At 42.9% G+C, this 19,804-nt stretch overlaps 1 long non-coding RNA gene across 1 annotated transcript; it reads right to left on the bottom strand.

Annotated features, from left to right (window-relative positions):
• Positions 1-7,051: 7,051 nt before the first annotated feature.
• Positions 7,052-19,572, bottom strand: LOC116088224. Its single transcript, XR_004117829.1, has 3 exons — positions 19,453-19,572; positions 18,318-18,473; positions 7,052-7,324 (listed from the first exon to the last, which is right to left on the bottom strand). It is a non-coding gene; the product is annotated as an uncharacterized LOC116088224 (long non-coding RNA).
• Positions 19,573-19,804: the final 232 nt, after the last annotated feature.

Raw genomic sequence — 19,804 nt, 5'->3', positions numbered from 1 at the left:
GCCCATGGCTTTGGTGACAGACCATGAGCGGGCGTGTCCTGCACCTAATATTGTTGTTTTGCCGAATGGATCTCTTTTTCAACCTCTTTCTAAGTAGTTATATCTTATACCCATAGGTTAATGCTGCTCTCAGCCTTGGCCAGGGGAGATTCTGTGATGTTAGCATTTTGTCTAAGCTCTGCCCCACAGTTACCCAGCAACAGCCAGATGTGCCTGACTCACTATAAAAGGAGTTCTTGTCCCCTCCATTCTCTCTTGCTCTCTTGCCTTCCTGTTCCTGCTCTGTCCTCTAACCCCTTCCTCTTCTCTCCCATTCTCCTCACCCTCTCTCCACGTGCTCATGACCAACCAGCCTCTACTCCTCTACTCTCTTTCTGTGCCTTTCTCTGTCTCTACTATCCTCTCAACTTCCCTCCCCATGCCTTGAATAAACTCTATTCTACACTATACCATTGTATGGCTGGTCCCTCAGTGGGTAGGGATGCCTCAGCATGGGCCCACAGAGGCATCCCCTTCCCCATACTTGACTACACATCCACCAAACATATTCCTTAGCTCTTTATCTTTTTATAAAATACAATAGTAAGTGGTTAGCAATAATGAAGTGACCCATAGCTGGTCTAAGTGCTCTTGTGAGTACTCAGTCCCATGGAATGTCTCCACCAAAGCTCAGGGAGCATGGAGGACTGCCCTGGAATGCTGTTTTCTGGACACAACATGGCTGTCAAACTCCTGAATGTACCAAAAAAAATTGGTCAGCATTCCAGCAAGCAGTATCAGACTGGACTCAGTGAATTACCAGATAGATAGGTAGGTAGGTAGATAGATAGATAAATAGATAGATAGATAGATAGATAGATAGATAGATAGAGACAGAGACAGAGACACATAGAGAGACAGAGAGACAGAGAGAGACACAGAGACAGATAGAGAGATAGAAAAGGACACCAAGACACACACACACACACACACACACACACACGAAGCACATCCTTTGTCTCCTATAAATGATGATTGTTTATTTATGTTACCTTGGTACAGTCCAGTGACAGTGGTGAAGACAGATTTTTCAACCCCGGATTTTCTTCCAGTTCTGTGAACTGTAAGGAAGTAGACCGCAGTGCTGAAGGCCTATGGCTCTTGAACCTGTTCATTCTCTTTGCAGCACTAACTGAAAGAAAAAATGTATTGTGATGGCTAGTTTTATATGTTAACTGGTAAGGTCATGAGGTACTCAGGTGCTTGGTCAAGCATTATTCTGGATGTTTATATAACATTTAAAGTGATGAAGTTTTTTCATTTATTATGTTACTAGGCTTTATCCAATCAAAGGCCTGAATAGACTAAGAAAGGCCAGCCTTCCTGTGAGAAGAAACAATTCTTGCTGCATAACTGAAGATGGACTAAATCTTCTGTCCAGGAGATCTTATACATGCAGACAGACAGACAGACAGACAGACAGACAGATAGGCATACATGTGCTCGCGCGCGCGTGCGCGCGCGCACACACACACACACACACACAGCTATATGTCCACATACACAGATACACAGCCACATACACAGACAATCACACAGAGGCACACCCAGACACAAGCACAGACACACATACAAGCAAACACAGACAGACAGACACATGCATATACACAAGCACACACACATCCATATCTGAAGAAATAGTGATTAGTTAAGTTTTTTCATTAAGGAAAACTGTTGGGTAAGGTCCTTTGAGTCAAGCTCTGGACTGTCAATTAGCTTGGGAGTGAGTCCCATGTGCTTTGGTATTTTGTTAAGTTTTATAAGTGTGTCTCTTATTTACTTTCTGTTAACAAAACAAGTGTTCCTGGCACTTCAGTGGAAAGCTCTGAGTGCATAAAGGCCTCTTGCTAGATACCTAGGAGAGAGAGCTGAGAATTATTTGGGGGTGGATACAATGCAACTAATGTTAATTTTCCTCAGAAGGAAATGGGTAACACTAGATTGCATAGGAAATAGACAAATGCCTTTCTGTTGAGAACATGTATGGAGTCTCTTTCCTTAGAACATGAGACGCTCAGGGTAGGGTCATTGCTGGTCTTGAATGGAGTGAGTTTTATAATGATGTGATCCCTCTTCTTTTAGAATCTGCCCTTAGAGTGACACAAGAGAATTGTACTCGGGGAAGTCAGTGCTAAATCTCAGTACTGCCTGGGAGAAGTGTCTAACTTGAGGGAAGGTCGTATGTAGGAAAAGTGCAGATCTGGTCCAGCTGCCTCCAAACTGCATTTCCAGTGAGGACCTTTTCTTGCCTTGGTTGGTTTAGAATATGGATGGTGCTCAACCATGAAAAACTAAAACATATTTGCAAAAATCTCAAGTCCAGCATGGAGGCTTAGTCCTCTAATTCCAGCACTTGGGAAGTGTAAGCAGAATGATCAGGAGTTCATGACCATCATAGATTATATAGCAAGTCTAAGACTAGCCTAGACTACTGGAGTCCATGCTTTAAAAAAAAAATAAAGGAAAAAAATGGAGAACATCTTGAATTTTGGTATGGTGATTTATGCCTCTAATCTTGATGCTTGGAAGACTGAAGTAGAAACTCAGAATTTAGACCAGCTTGGACCACATAGCAAGCCCTTGTGTGCAACAGATTTGAAACGCTATTACTCTAATTACAAGTGTAAGGGTCCATGATTCATCGAGGAATGATACCCTGAACTAAAATAGTCTGTAAATGCAGAGCGTGTTATTCTGCATAGGTCTAGCATGCTTGGGTCTCCCAATTACCAACCAAAGGAGCTCACAGGCCTGATTTAAAGCACATTAGGGGAATTCCCTGGTAGGTGGTGGGCTTTGTCTTTCTCTGTCTCTAGGCATTCCAGAACCACTACCCAGGCATGGAGGCTGGAAACTGTTGCTGAAGAATCCCGGGGTTCATTTTTAGTAACTGACTTGCCTGGGCTTGCCTGGACTTGCCCGTTTCTTAGGCCTAGTCTCCTTAACTGCCAATTTGAAGCTTGCCATGGAGTCAACCTAGCCTTCTCACAAGTACTGTAGGTGAATTGGGCAACAGTGGGAAAAGCCAGAAAGCCTTTCCTCACAAATTCACTGTCAGAATATTTACTGTTGACCTTTGTCCTCAATTAGTCCTTATTTTTTTCAACATAGAAACACATGCATTAACAAACAAACAAAATAGATCACGTTGATTTACTTTGAGGATCAATGATAAGTCTGACCTGTCTTGATAAGAACTTCTAAGTTTCAATGAGTATGAATCTGACACTCTGGAATCAGGACGATTGTTTCTAAAGATGGAGTCTGGTGCTAAGTGCCATAGGTTAAAATGAGTGCAAGATAAAGTAATTTGGCTTTTTGGACAATGGAGAGAAGGACTTAAACACTTCAGGGACTCTTGAGTCTTCTTTTTCATTATTTATGCTATGGTTTTATTTCCCTCCCTTACTGAACACTGGGGGCAAGTACTGGTAGTAGCAGAGTCTTTCATGCCTTCTCATGGTCTGAGAAATATGCTCATTATTTCCTAGACTCCCCCTACTTTTAGAGACCCCCAAGTCCAAACCCCTTCTCAGGGTGTGCCAAGAACCATGGGGGATGTTTGTGGAAATCTGTTGTGTGGAGGGCTGAAGGACAATTTTAATAACAGCGGGCACATCAGGTGGGGACACAACACTAACAGAAGAAGAAGGGACTCTGTTCTGAGACGATAATGCTGTGTATTGAAGTATGGTAGCCAGAGCAGACGTGGGACTCAGCATCATACCTTGGCTGTCTGAGAGTTGCCTGTTGGTCAGCAGGCTTATCAGCATTGGGAATTCCCTTGACTTGGCAAGCCAGATAGCTTGGGTTTGGATTGCCAGAACCCATGTAAAAAACCTGTGCAGTAATAGAGGTCTGTGATCCTTGACTTCCATGGGAACATGTGAGGTGCAGACAAGAGAATTCTCAGAAGTACAGTGGCCAGCTAGTGCGGCTCATACAGGAGGAACCTATGAGAGACCTTTCCTCAGGTATGGAAATTTGTCCTCCAACCTTCCTATATGCACAGTGGCATGCATGCACCCATACTCTTACACAAAAGCATGTATCACATCATATATACACAGTACAATATACGCACACACAATTTTAAAAAGGAAAAAAGAAATTTTCAGGTATAGTGATCCATATCTCTAACCCAACACTTAGGAGCTAGAAGCAGGGGACCATGAGTTTGGAGCCTGCTCCAAAAGTAAGACCTTGTAAGATAAAAATAAAATAAAAATAAATTCATAGATGCAATCTTTGATGAATGGTGTATAATGGAATTTCCCCCTTCCTGTGTCTACAGGGTAGTTACCCTCAAACTATTCTCATCAATTCCTCTTGGGCAAAAGCTCTTTCGGCATTTTTTATGCAATGATCTTCATTCTTCTAGAGTTAATTCTTGCCAGCCGTGGGGTTTACCCAGAGTCTATGTTCTACCAGAGTGACACCATGCCCTGCCAGTTAGAAGCAGCATGGGGATGCTGCCTATGCAGGAACATACAGGAAGGGACACACACTGAAAGTCAAACCACATGCCCCACAGGGTGGCTTAACCTAGATTTCTGCCCTAAAAAAGGTGCTGTGGCCAATCAATGGCAGCAGCTTGGGGCAGGATGCCCAATGACTTGATTCTGCTGCATTCCTTGTTGAGGGCAGAGTTTGGTTTTGAGGACCTGTTAGACAAACTTACCAGAAAACATACATTCTTAGATGTCCCATCTGTCACTCTGGTGGTGAGTGGGAGCCAAACTCCATTTGCTTCATTTCTAGTCTTGAGATTATTAAACAGAAACTTGATGCCGGGGCCAGTATGTTACCTTGGTTTTGGAGTCAGGCAGTGACTGCACATGGTCCCACCTTGCAGCCTTCAAAGGTGTTTTTGACTAAGGGTAGGGGCAGTGGGATGTTGAAGATGACGTTCAGTCCATTTTCCAATACTCCCAAGAGGTCTTTGACCCACGTACCCAAATTACCCAGAAAGTAGAGGCATGGCTCTCTTCTTCAACTCTAGCTGTGTGTGGGCTGGTTTCCTTCTAACTTATATAATCTTAACCTTATAAGGTCCTGTCTGGCTGTATCAAGCACTTTGGTCATAAAAACCCACATTTGTACATGACCTTTTCTTGACTCTTCTGATGCCTATCTCAGTCACCACAGACCTAATCTTTTAATTTTTTTTAGATTTATTTTATTTTTATGTATATAAGTATTTTGCCCCTATGTGTGTCTATGCATCATAGTGTTTTCTAAAATGATTTTTTAAATTTTATGTATATGTATGTGAGTACGCTGTCTTCATGCACAGCAGAATAGTGCATCAGATCTCACTACAGATGGTTGTGAGCCACTACATGGTCGCTAGGAATTGAACTTAGCGACCTCTGGAAGAACAGCTAGTGCTCTTAACCATTGAGCCACCCCTCCAGCCCACACGTCTAATCTTTATGTGCCTGATTTCTTTACTCCTGGATGGGAGAGTTTCCTTCTGTTCAGCTCACCTAGCATTTGATCATGCCATGTCTGTTGGTATGTGATTGAACCTTTCTGTTATCTCAGGTGCAGCATTTCAGGTTAAAGGAACATGGCTACCTCCAGATCCTCCTGCTTCCACTATTAGTGGTCCATGTGCCTAGCTCTAGGTAAAGTTCCATCATGCCACAAAGTAGGGGAAGGAAAAAGAGGCCTGCCACCCACTCTCTTACCACTGGTTTGAGCAGGTATCTAAAGAGTTAACAGAAATCTCACAATTCTACAGTTTATGTTGAGAATAAATAAATGACAAATGTAAGCATTTATTAGAGAAAAGTTTATTGCATACCAATTTGATTTTAAAAGCATTGTCAAAGAGAAAAAACCTCATTGTGCACCCAGTCCTACGTTTAGACCTTTGTACATTATTTTCACTCCCATGAATTCTTTTTAATATAGATAATATTGATGTCCCCATTCTTTCCATGAGGAAACAGGTTCAGAGTGGAGGGGCAGGCAGCCAGCTGCAGCCATGTTCATTATCTGCCTTTAGAAAACATGTTTCACAGCCAGGAGGCTCTATGGCTATAGGACAAGCTCAACAGCTGTCAGAAACCTCTTCGCAGGCAGTAGTGTGAAGTAATTTTTAGCAAAACTTACTACATACTAAAATTACACACTAGGATGAATGTTTGTTGCAGGTAAGTAGAATCAATAGAAGGAATATAAATATTCCAGAATAAATTTTACATTTATTTTGGAAATATTATCTTTTAAAATTTGTTCTTCCTTCTTTAGGGATCATGCCTCTGGCCATGACACCATGGTTGTCATAAGAGCAAGATACACATTCTCTGAATGCTTATGGTTGGTTATTTACAGACATTGTCTTTTCAAAATCTTAGAACAATGATATGATCCAGGTCACTCTTTCTACTTACTGGTGAAGAAGCAACTAATGTTTTTACAGAAGTAACTGAGGTTATTTGACTGAGCTCGTATCATAGCTAATAGACAAGATGGGCAGGATTCAAACAGGAAGCCAGGGTTTTACCTTAATTACTGGTACCAGCTACTGGGAGCTCGGTAACCTCTTTCTGTGTACTTTAATTTCAGTGTACACAACTGGGTTTCATGGAGAATTATGTAGAATGTCACAGGCAAATTCAGTGAACTATATATACTCATAAATACCCATATACATATATACATATATATGTACATATGCATGCATATGTATATATATACATGCATATATATGAATTATATCTTGGATTAAGCATGTTCTGACCTGCAATTCCATTGTACTGTGTTGTGTTTCCATGGTCAGTGGCCTTACTTATGCTTCTTGGTGCTTGTGAGCAGAAGACCTGTCTCCTATGTATCATATTCTGCCACTGGCTGGTCTAAGGTTGGCCTAAGCTCCATCCTTAGCATCATTAGTGGGTGTGCATAAAAGGTGTGTGCATGGCTCTAAATGTGGGTGCAAAGGCAGAGGCTTCTGTGTGTTGAGCATGAGACCTATTATCTCTTGTTAACCTGGGCTCTCTCCTTTCTTCTTCCTTCCTGTGAACATAAGGCTATGATGACAAAATCAGCATTGCTTTTCATAAACAAGGCTGTAGCAGATAATTTCTCTTCTCTTCTCTTTCTCCAAAGACTGGGCTTTGCCAGCCCTGCTGTAGCTGGTTGAAGGGGACCAAACCTCTCAGGAAGACGGACTTGGTTCCGTTTGACCAGCCAGAGCAGGAGGCCACTCCCTTCGGAGGTGACTGCAGCCTGAAGTGTGTGAAGTTCTTGGAGTTCGAGCATCACGTGTCCAAGCCTGTAACAGAGAGAACCACATTAGCATGAATCAACCTCCCCAAAGAGTACATTGCCCTATCTAACCTCTCATACGACTTGAAAGAAATCTCAAAAGTCCATATGCTTTCTAGTTTTTATTTATTTATTTTCTTTACCTCTTATTATTTTTCAATAGAACATTAGGCACAAAAATGGAATACAATTATAGAATATAGGAAAAACAATAGAAACTCTTTTATATTCTAAAACAAACTTAACAAATTGTCAAATATATGTGTATGCATATGTAAATGTGCATTATATAACCCTCTATGAATGTATCACATTTGCATTAAAAATGAAATATAAGTAGGTGGGGATGATATACAGTAACTGTGATCCTGAGTTTCTTGTTTTCTTGTCATTTAGATGTTTTTCTTTATAGCTTTTGTGATTTATGCATGTTCTGAATCAATATATTTCAATGTTTCATATTATAAATATTTATCTGTAGCATGTTAATTTTACTTTACACGATATCTATAAGGTTCATACATCTGAATGTGGCAACTGCCATTTGCTAATTTACATTGTTTGACAATTTTTATTATGTAAATATGTTATCTTCATTCTTTTTCCCAGTAATAGATATCCCAGTCCTCCGGTTTGAAAGAATGGATGGAATTGAGTTTGGTAGACTCTAAGAGGGAGACTGAGGCATTTTTGGTTCTTGTAGATCATGAAGAAGCCTGGATTCCAGTATGTAAGAACTTACAAGTTGACCTTGTAAGGGAAAAGTAACATTTACCACCCGAGATACACAGAATGGGGTCCCCCAAATCATCTACCCTCCTTTTTCGGTGATTCTGAGGCATCTAAAGTTTGAGGACCATTGAACTAGAAGGGGTATCCTCTGTTTTGACTTGTTAGTAGTAAAGTGAGATCAAGTGTGGGTAGGAAGGAGAGACTCCCCCAAAATATGGCTTGACTATCTCTATAAGGCATTGGGATAAGGAGAGGAAAGGTGTACGCAGAAAAGATAGTTTGAGTGCTTGCAGAAAATCTACTTTCTCCTTTGGGGCTAGTTACTGGCTAACATTTAATTTTTTTCTTCTTGATAAATAGAAGTAATTGATAAGAAAGTGTGACCAGGCAGTGGTGACACACACTTAAAATTCAGCACTTGGGAAACAGAGGCAGGTGGATCTGTGAGTTTGAGGTCAGCCTGGAATACAGAGTGAGTTCCAGGACAGCCAATGCTACACAGAGAAAGCCTGTCTCTAAAGCCAAACCAAATCAAACAAACAAGATCCCCCAAACCAACCCCCTCAAAAGAGAGAAGAAAATTTATAGCCTTGGACTGAAATTATCTGTGTTCAAAACCCACCTATGCTTTCTTGATTTTATTGGTTTATTTATTTGATATTGAGAATTTGATACTGGCAAATATTAAATAATGATTTTGATATCGAGGTGTTCAGTAGCATCTTGACAGGTCAGCATGTTTGTCTATATGGTGGAAAGCACGCCTAGTTTGCTTTTTGTGAATTTTGAGAGTAATGAAGGGTGTACTGAGTCCCTAGGGTGCACAGTGGAAACAGCAAAACCTGTAGGAGAGTCTGAGGGGCAATTCTGCCTGCCTTGAGGCCAAAACGTCACTTTCAACTTCATCTTGCCTTGTGAGTTAGCCCCCTCACTCATCAACAAGGATTTGTACTTATCTGTGAGCGTATGAAAACCCACCAGACTGTCTAGAAGGGAGGTAGCTAGGCGACCAGCTTCTTCAGATGGACTCTAATTTAAGAGGCCTGTCTAGAATCAACAAGGTACCTCATACTTCCAAGCACCCAACAGTGCACCGCAGAGAAGGCAACTGGATAAATTCATACCTATCACCTATGGACGTTGTGATGAGAGAAATTAGCATCACAAAATACGGCGTGACTCTAGGATAATACTGAAGTTCCTTTGTGTCCTGGGCCACACCTCCTTGGTGTGAATCCTCTTGGCTTGGCAGTCACAATCTTACCTTCTCCACTGCCCTTTTTCCAATGACATGTGTCTTGTGGCTCCTGCCCTCTATCTTCTCCCATGTCTATCTTGCCCACAGCTTATGTTAGGGGAGCAAGAAGCCAGGTAATTACAAAGGCAGAGTCAGCCTGGCTGTCTAGGTTTATTTCTGAAAAAGCGCACATAAGAATTCTGAATACGGCTTCCCCAACTCATTCCTTCTCTTTGCCCATGTTTTTTGACCCATCATCAGCAACACAGTCACCTATATAACATACCCCTGGTTTTAGAATGACATGAAACCAGACACCAGGGTAGAAAAAAAATCCACGGGTAGAGCAGGTAAAGTTAGAAAAGAAAAAGACAGGCAAGTTAGAAAAATGGCAAGTTTGAAAAATGGAAAATTAGAAAAATGAAAAGAAGTTCAATTTGAAGCATCAGATATTTTATATAAAAAGGAATGAAGTCTAAAACAGAAAGGACAAAGATTTTTCTTGGAAAATGCCAGTGTCAGACTGTATCAAATACAGGGTGTCTCGATCTTCACACATTGAAATTTTGAACTGGGTTCTTCTTTGCTATGGAGGTGGTCTGTGCACTATACATGCTTCATTGCATCCCTGGTCTCCACACCCTAGACTCCAGGAATACCCTAAGAGTGACAACAATTTACACAAATTACCCAGATCCTGGGCACTGATCTATAGTGGTAAGAACCTGTGCTCAGGCCTGTAGCTGGCCCAACTCTATTAATTCCCTCCCCCATCCTTCCACATTCTCACCTATCCCCCGACGAATAGGATGGCATGCTCTTGCGGGTAGCCAGGGGACTACCTGGTTCCTGAAAGAAGGATGTAGCAGTCCCCAATATGGCTGCATCTCCCTTGGGAGCATGAGAGAGCTGCCCAGTGTGTTCGGTGTGCTGATGCTTTTGAGGGTCTCTTCTTCCTTTTCTCCCATCCTGGGCTTCTGGGCATGCATCTTCAAATGCTACAGTGCTTCCTTTTGTTTTGCATAGCAGCTCAGGCTGCATGTTTAATGGAGTCCTAGCCTGCACCAGGCAGATCACCACAGCACCTCTTCTCGGTTTCCCTCTAGAGCCTACCTCCTTCATGGCATGAGCTTAGACACTAGAGAGTCAGGATTGAGAACACAGGGGACTGGGCTGGGAACAAAGGAACTTGGGCCATTAAATGAATGCAGCACTATTTTAGGACCCCTATCTTTCCTCAGACAGTGTGGCCCAGAAGCAACACACTGACGGGGGTTGTGTAGTAGAAAGAACAGTGCAGCAGGGCCAGGAGGTGTGGAGCCTCTACCAGGGTGGTGTTCTTTGGAGCCCAGTGGTTGTATACTCTATGTTTATAACACAAGTCACACATACAACAACAACTGCCACACATCCAGCACCATGAACTATCACTGAGCTTGCTTAGTAGAAACATCCATTGCAGGAGTGATCTGAGCAGAGGAAGGAACTAGAACCCTGGGAGCTGATTCTCTGAGAGTAGGTGTGAGGAATGGCACCAGGGAGGTTGGTATAAAGGGGCTAGAATGGGGAGCATAGTTGGCCTGAAACCCAGTATTGCGGGAGAAGTCTGCAGAGATGGATTACTGGGGAAGGAGGCACCTGCAGATAGAACAATGTAGCTAAGGAATGAAGAAGTCAACGACGAGTTCTCTGGGTGGAGCCATCGGCCGTGAAGAAGCACTTGCCAAAACCACACACTTCCTTACATTCCATAGTGCAGTGATATCTATGAGGATATAAAGAAGCATGTGGCCTGGGGAAGCGGTGTCCTCCAAGGCACTTGTCGAACAGAAGGCAGAGCTGCTTTCTTCCTTGCACAGGTGAGAAACGCTAAGGATCCCTGGGAGCTGATGTCATCTGTTCTATACTCCCAGAAACTATACTAGAGTAACTTGCCATCTTGGCTTAACAGGCAAAGCATGTTTGGAACAAATTTCCCCCTATACACTTCAGTCTGAGATCAAGGCCCCCAAGACTCCCCGAAAGGTCACTAGAGATTTCAGTGCAGTTATGGCCTGGCAAGTGCATTATCACTGTTAGTAACCAGGGTACAGGCTGCAGGGTGAATTTCAAAGTGGTTCTTCTCCTTTTTAATATTATGAAGTGGATAGAACATTAAAACAAGGGGTGACTCCGTGCATGGGGAGAACGGCTCAGCTTAGAGCCTGGACCAGGCGCTATTGTGCTTCCTACTTGGGTTGCTTGGAATGTGCTGACAGGCTGCAGCTGCCAGCTGAGCATTCCAACACAATTGTTCATTGTGGAAGGGATCTTTTTTGTTCAGCCCCTGCTGCCCATGGCCCATCACCTGCCTCACAATCTGTGAAGCCTGGGCTGTACGAGAGGAACGGACACTGGCAGCTGTTGAGCCATTCAGGGTCTGGACTGATCATCCTGGATGGGGAAAATTCAGGGTTTGAGCTTCTTGGCATAGAATTCTCTGTCAGGAAATAGAGAAGTGAGCTAAGAGAAGTAGGTCTAGAGCCGGCTCAGCTCCATGAGGGGCTGCTTCATATACAATCAAAGAACAATAATAGTGATAAGTAATTTTTTTCAGACAAATTTTCTGTGACAGGATCATTTTCAATGCCTTCCCTATGCCAGCTCTTTGAGTTCTCATGTCTATGGGAAGCTGTTTTCCCACTCCTTTCTGGTTTTACACATGAAGATATGGCTCTATAAATGAGTTTACTTATATGCAAATGGAATTATTTTTTAAAAAAAAAACAAACCTAACCAGATTGGAAGAACAGCCTTGGGTCAGTACAGGTTCTCTCCACGAGAGCTTGGGAGGTAAGAGGTGTTGGGAAGGAAGGGAAGGAAGGAAAGAAGGAAGGAAGGACATGAGGGTTTTATATTCCATTTTCATCCTTTTCCAGTTTTGAGTTTGGTGTACTGGTATTGGACTGATTTAGAAATCGTGTGTGTGTGTGTGTGTGTGTGTGTTTCTTCCTCCATTAGGTGTGAAGGAAAAATGTCCCAGGCATACTAGCATACTAGTCAAAATCTTTCTGGATGACACTGGGAATAATCCAGTAATTCACTTCATCTCATCTATTGGCTGTTTAAGGTTCTTTCTGCTCTGAAAAGATACCATTCTTCTGGGATGAAGCACAAGCTTGTCTCACAAAAATATAAGTGAGTCTATGGCGGAGCTTCCTGAACATTTGGTGGAGTGGTCTTATCGACAAATATCTCTGTAGGGATATAGGCTCAGGTCAAAGGAGATGTTGTCTTCTCTCAAAGATGACTTTGAGAAAAGTACAAATGTCTCATCTGTTTAGAGAGCCATAGTGCTCAAGAACAGGGCCAATTTTCATCCTCACTTGTCAAATTTGTCACATCAGAGTCCTCCAAAATGTTTGGCACATGTATTGTCAGGAGTGAATGTCTGCAAAGCTAAGAGAGGCCACTGTGTTTTCTGTTCCTAAGAACTGTAAAGACAAGTTCTATGAGATTTAACTAATCGAGAGCCAGGAGGATGGTGATGAGTTCATGTAGGAATACAAATAAACAAGTTTTTCAGGGAAAACATTTGAGATAACTAGGGAATGTAACTACATAATCGAGTTTATCATTTGGGTGTGAATTGTTTGGTCTTTGTTAAGCACAAACTCATATGGTCAACATGTCACAAAAAAGTTCTCTGTAAAATCTTCTGAAAAAATGAAAAAGTGTTAATAACTAATAACTCTGCAGTTCATGAGTTCAGGAAGCTGACATTCTTAATCATTTAGAATACTCAGAGAGCTTTGAGAGTCAATAGAAAGGTCAAGGGAGGACCCTAAAGGCTTATTTAAATTCTTGTTGCACTTCATTGGAATCTAACTTAGCATACAGGAAGGACATTCACAAAGTGGATTTGAAAATGTTGTGAATGGCAGACTTGGAAAAACTATGAAACTGCAGCAATCTGAATACCTGATGGACAAGAAAAATGGCGAGAAAGGTTGTAAGATGGAGAACATGAAGACACTCACTTCCCTGGGGTTGGCACAGGGCAACGTTGATAAGGAAACTGTGTGTTCAGTGTTTCCAGATCATCTCATTATTTTCAATCAGCTTGAATTTTGTGTCTTTGATAGGTGGTGTTGAGGAGAACTGAGATGAGGCATGCTACCCAGACACTTGTATATTGTGTTGTGTTGGCAAACACTCACCTTTCTCCTCATCTGTACCCAGATGCCAGGACATTTATCTGAAAATAGCAGTTGAGGAACCCCATCTGCCCACCAAGAGGTGGTTGGTGATTAATGAGATGCCACATGAAAGTCTTGAGTTTCTTAAGAGAACAGGCTAATGAAAATATGTCACATGCATCCCCACCACTCAACTCTGTCCCACAATTGACTAATTTGTAAGTCTCCAATTCTACACTGCTCTACCCTTTATTTCTATGAAGCAGGTGTATTGATAAGCATCAGAACTTAAGCAACAGTGAAAGTGGTGCCAAGATCACAAACAACAATTGTGGTTCTTGTTTTTTCTTTTCTTTTCTTCTTTTCCTGAGCTGAACGTTCATATAGTAGACCACAAAAAGTGCCAACACTGCCTTCTAGAGACAAGAGGGTGGTGAATTCCTGGTGATGGTCTTTGGAACATTTCTGAAATTTGGGGAAAATTGGGAATGGTTTGAGACAGGGAGAAGAGCAGATTACAGATGAACACAGTGCTGTAATCTTCAAGGTTATTGGATGCAGTGGGCATGAGGATGAACGCTGGGGCTTGATTATAGCCTCAGTTTCCTTATTTGAAAAGTGGGAATAATAATGCTTACGCCACAAGAAACCCCAGTGAGAGACTTTTGGGAAGAGTAAAGTGCTGTGAGCATGCATTAGCTTAAAAAATGGTTTTATTATTAATAGTAGTAGTATATAATATCTTACTTACTAATGCAGTGACTAGGTATACACACCATGTGGGTCTTTATGAATGACCCACTTAAAAGCCTTTCATTAACATAAAATTATTTTTATATATGGATTTACTCATAAGTATTTAGGAAAGCTTAACTATTACTAAAAGATGTTATCCTAAGAATTCTGGTCTGCCTCAAAAAAGCCCTTAAAACATTATGACATGTCTGTAAAGAAGCCGAGAGGAAGGGTCTTCATCAGCATTGTTTCTAACAAGAATCGAATGAGTTTCTGGGGGCATCAGTCTCAGTTTGGGGACCTTTATGAGTGACTTAGTAAGATGCTCAGACAGTCCGTTAGTTATAGAGGGCATTTTTTTTTCTCTAATGACAGATCCGAATTGAGACTCTCAGCCCTTTACTGAAAGAGGAGAAAAGACCTGGACCATGGTGAATGTCACCTGTAGCTCCCTCTCTGTATCTCCAGTGAAGGCATCTTTGTGTTCCTTCCCTGTTCTATCTCTGAGCCTGGTCAAGCTTTCTGTTTGTAACAATGGAAGCATGGGGAGGAGTGGCCTCACAGAGAGGCCTCACCTCAATGTCTGATGACTTTTGCCTTATACTCTGACATCTACTACTGGTGATCTCGATGGTTGTTCATGAAACCCAAGCCATTCTAGAGTTTAAGCATCCTTTGGGACTATCATCAAGCTGACAGGGTAGGAAGCATGTCAGAGTCCCCTCTCTCTAAGGCAAGCAAAGGGGAGTATCTGGTGATAGGATCCTCTTTTTTCTGGGGGCTCAGCCAGGAAGTTTTGCTATTTTTAAAGCACTGACTAGTTCTGAGTGTTGATTGGGTATACATCCTGGTTTAACTTCTCAGGGGCAGTCGGGGCAGCACCAGCTTCAAAATCCTAACTTCCTTCCTTTCAGGTATTCTGCCACCTAGCTCAGAACAGGGAAGGCTGGTGACATGATGCTAACTTGCCCTCCTTTCTAACTTCTCCTGGTGATTCAGAGCTGGGACTTCAGGGAGGGATAGAACCAGGGATGAGAAGGAGCCAACACTCTTCAAAAGCTTTGGTTTGGAATCTTTGTCTTGGAATCTCACCAATCTTGTGAGGTATATTTGAAATTTTTATTTTTTCAAGCAGAAGGGGACCTGGACACAAAGTTCCACTCCTAACCAAGAAATTCATTGCAACTGATACCTGCTGGGAGAGAACACCAGTTTTCTCTAAAGGAGTGACATTGGCAGATCAACCTCAGTCCATGCTCGAAGCTCATGCTCAAAGCAGTTGGCTTACACAAAACTGACTTGTGTGCGTATGTGTGTGTGTGTGTGCTTGTGTGCTTTCTTTGTTTTTCTCTTTCTTTTGAGAGAGAGAGAGACAGAGAGAGAGAGAGAGAGAGAGAGAGAGAGAGAGAGAGAGAGAGAGAGAGAGAGAGAGAGAGCATGAAATTGGGTAGTAGGGAGGTGGAGAGGAACTGGGAGGGGTTCATAAAGAGGAAAGAATACAATCAAAATATATTACAAGAAATATTTGTTAAAAAGCCAATAAGCAAAATAAAAATTCTATCTCAAATGAGTTAATGAATTTTGGGGTAGAAAGTGGTTAAGAAACGTATTGAAATCACACAGCAGGTAAGTTGTAGCTCTATCACTTGATTTTTTTTCCCCTTATGATTAAAAGCCCATATGCATTCTTATATGCTATCACTTCTGAGTCTTGCTAACTGTTAGTGCTATGAGGAACTAAGGATCCAGGTCCCTACACACTGACAAAGCCATACAATCAGACAGCAGGCTGGGAACACATTGCTGAGGGCACTCTGGCAGCCACATCCACTTTATTTTGTTGCAAGTTGTAGGAGGACTTTGAAAAACCACTGGTCTGAGAGTGGACAGGATAAGGAGAGACTGGATTCTAAAGTGATGAAATTATTACTGTTGCAAGCTATGCACTCCACAACAGTGTAAGGAAACTTTAGTCTGGGTTAATGAAGAATCTCTGCACACATGATGATACATGGTTGGACTCTGAAACATGATTACCCTCTTTACAAGGAGTGGTTAACATATTGCTAACCTAGTGAAAGGCTACATGAAACCCTTGTGAGCTATGTTCCCAGTGTTCAGTCTTTACTGGGAATCACACCCTCCCATCTTGCCCTCCCCCTACCTCCCCCCTTTTGCTCATTTCCACAGATGGACTTCCCTTTTTTGACACATGGTTTCACTCTGTATCCCGATCTGGTCTTGAACTCCATGCTCTTCTGAATTAGCTTCTCAATTGCCTCATTCCATAAAATACTTTAACTATGCTTTCTTCTTCACTAATGTTTGTAATTGGTCGTACAGTATATCCCAGGTGACCTTGGTGACACTCCTTGTGCACTTGAGAAACACGCCTGTCTTTCCTCGTGATTGGCTGGCATCCTGATGGTTTCCGCTTTTGATTTCTCAGCCTATGTCTTTTAAGGCCCACGACACGGAAAGAATGACGCAGATTGAACTCCCCCTGACCCACCCAGCGAAGCAATATGTGTGCAGATACTCTTTTAAGCACTGTAACAAGTAACCTGTGTTTAAAATACTCCAGAGGAAAGAAACAACCAACCGGAACGCAAAGAGGGCTGTTTGCTGAAGTCTCCTTTTGTACAATTGGCCCTGAGGTCACTGGGAAGAAATCTGAATGTGATGGACCCAGGAACCAGCACCTTTAAAAAGCATGAGTTTCTAATTCAGTTTCCTGGCCATCCCACTTAAACACGAGTGGTAAGTCCCACTTTCAGAGTTCCTGATTTGGTAAGTCTGGGGTAGGATCTGGAAGTAGCCACTGAAGCATGTTTCTGGGGGATATTGATGTTGCTGGTCTGGAGACCACACTGATAACTACCAGGTCAGTACTTCTTATGCTGTACAGGGAAAGGGAAAAGAACTGACCCTACATTCCGGCCTCTTACAGATGAGGTGACAGACAGGAGGTAAAACCATTAGAGGCAGGGACATAGTGAACTGTCTCAAAGAAATGTCTCAAAGATGTGTAGACTCTCCTTAGAAGCTCCTTTAACGGTGAGGATGCAGCTAGCCAACATGCCAAACAGAGAGGGAAATCCCATCTGGGAAGAGCGCCAAGTGTTTTGACCCAAGTTGTGTGTTGAACCCTTTGCGCCAGTGTTTATCAGTAAGGTGTTCACTGGGGTTTGATGAAGAGTAAGTTCGAAATGATGTAACAGGTTTTCCGGAGACAAGAGCTCAGCACAGAGCCACTGGCTCACAAACCCTCATGTGGCATTTGCAGAGAGATTATGATGATAATACGTAGCGTAAAAATGTAACGATACAGAATAACAGCAAATGCCATTAGCGCCAAGTCAGCTGTGCCTCACCCTTGCACCCCCTCCCTTGCAGTACAGTCACTAAATTGAAGGAGGACTAACAGTTACTTAGAGTCCAAGGGGCAAGTCAGGGACACTGAGCTCTGGTCCAAGCTTTCCAAGGAACTACATGGTTCAGGGATTGCTTCTTAGTTTTCAATATCTTGTAACTGTCCATAGTGGGGGCATCTGTGGGGCCATTGAAAACTCAGCCTTCTGGGGTGATTGTTATATATATTGAGATATATATTGAAATGTATCCATTACACACACACACACACACACAAACACACACACACACACACACACACACACCCTAAAGCTCTTCCTGAGGTGATGTGCCAGTCCCTTGGATGATTATGAAGGAATCTCTCCCCACGGTTGGATTCCAGAAACAGCACCTTTCACGGTCTCTGGGTGTCCCAGGACCCATATCCTCCCACTTTGATCTTTGCTCCAAGCTGCTGCACACAGAAGCCCCACTTCAGTACCAGCCAGCAAGTCAGCCACATGCACCATCCCCATCGGTGGGGGCTGCTTCTCTCACAAACTTCCCGCTCCTGCTTGTTTGAGATGCAGAACCCGGAGCGTCACCTGCTTGCCTAGATCTGCCTTGCTGGCTTCACATAACAGAAGCGGATCACCCACAGGGCTCCCCAAAAATTCACAAAGAAGGAAAGACAGCTGGATAAGGCAGGGACAGCCAGGGGACAAATAGAGGAGAACACAGCATGCAGAATCAGCTCAGTGACATACCTGGGGAAAAGTTGCAGGCGGGTCCCTCCTCCTCTGTGGGCTTTCTTGCCCCGCAGGCTTCTGCCCCCATGGAGGAGGGCAGAGCCTGGGTTGTTATTTATTTATTTCCAGAGCTGGCAGAGTTGGCTTGCATTTCTATGCCTTCCTGTCAGAATCCTCTCAAGGAAACAGCAGCTGGTGAGCTCAGAAATGTCAGTCAGAATCTTGGCCTAGTTTGGGGCCTTGAAGATTCTTACAGAAAGTTAAAAAGGTTTCTGGGCCAGCGTCTCCTTTGGGTTTTCCCTCGCCTGCTTCTCACCTTTCCATCTATTTTTTTCTTTCCTTTTCCTTTTCTCCCCGCCCCCCAGTAGCTAGCTGTTTAAATTGCCTGCTCCTGTCTTTCTGATGGTCCCCTCTTGGGTAAAGCTGTGGCTCTTCCTGCAGCCCACCTGAACAGCCTGGCGACTTTCTGACAGTTAGGCCACTATGCCTGCACTCATTTCTTCATTTCTTGTTTGTCTCCTTACAGATCCTCCCCCCTCCCCAACCGCCATTCTGATCCACTCTTACCTCCACAATCTCTTTCCAACCCCCCACTCACAGAGAAACCGAGGTCTTTCCTTCCCTCATGTGCTCTGTCTTCTGACAGTCTATCATTTAACCCTCTATGCCCCGTGCCTGTTCCTCTTTCATTTTTTTTTTTTTTTATGGCTGTCATTTGTTCAAGCTTTACCTCTGTGTCTGACTTGTTATCTGTCCAAATGTGTTCTGGGTTCAAGTTTGCCCTTTGTCCTCCTCTTCTCTCCTTTGCTCTCCTCTCCCCTTCCCTCTCCTCTTCTCTCTTCCTTCTTCCCTTTCCTGTCTCTTCTCCATCTCTTCTCCCTGATCTCCTTCTTACTTCTCTCTCTCTCTCTCTCTCTCTCTGTCTCTCTCTCTGTCTCTCTCTGTGTCTCTCTCTCCCTCTCTCTCTTTCTCTCTTTCTCTCTCTCTCTCTTTCTCTCTCTCTCTCTCTCTTTCTCTCTCTCTCTCTCTCTCCCACTTCTCTCTCTCCAGGCAGTCTCACACCCTGCTTCTCCTAGTCTCTGCTGTTTCCAGGCAAGCCTCTTCCCTTTTGTACTTTCCAGCCCTCTGCCCACCCCCCATTGCTCTCTCCCACCTGTTTGTGTCTTTTAAGGACCGTGGTCATGTCCCTGCCTTCTGTCCACCTCAATCACTCCAGTGACGGGCTTCTGAAAGCTGTTAAATTACACCTCTTCAGCTGTCCCACTGCAAAGAGAAATGTCCTTTGCTAAATCCCCCTTTTAAATAGGCAAGTCCATATTAATGTTCCTATTTATAGAGTGTACTAAAGCAATATATGAATTGTTTTAAAAAGTCGGAATATAATTAAAAAATGAGTGGATCTTCATTTTTTTGGTTTGCATCAATGTATGCTATTTGAGATGCAGCTTCTTTTAGCTCATCTGAAACTCACTTTGCATATTTGTCTGATGGGGAGATCCTTATTT

Source organism: Mastomys coucha, unplaced genomic scaffold (assembly GCF_008632895.1).
Source record: "Mastomys coucha isolate ucsf_1 unplaced genomic scaffold, UCSF_Mcou_1 pScaffold14, whole genome shotgun sequence".
NCBI classification, from domain to species: Eukaryota; Metazoa; Chordata; class Mammalia; order Rodentia; family Muridae; genus Mastomys; species Mastomys coucha.
This window is presented reverse-complemented; position numbering and strand designations above follow the sequence as displayed.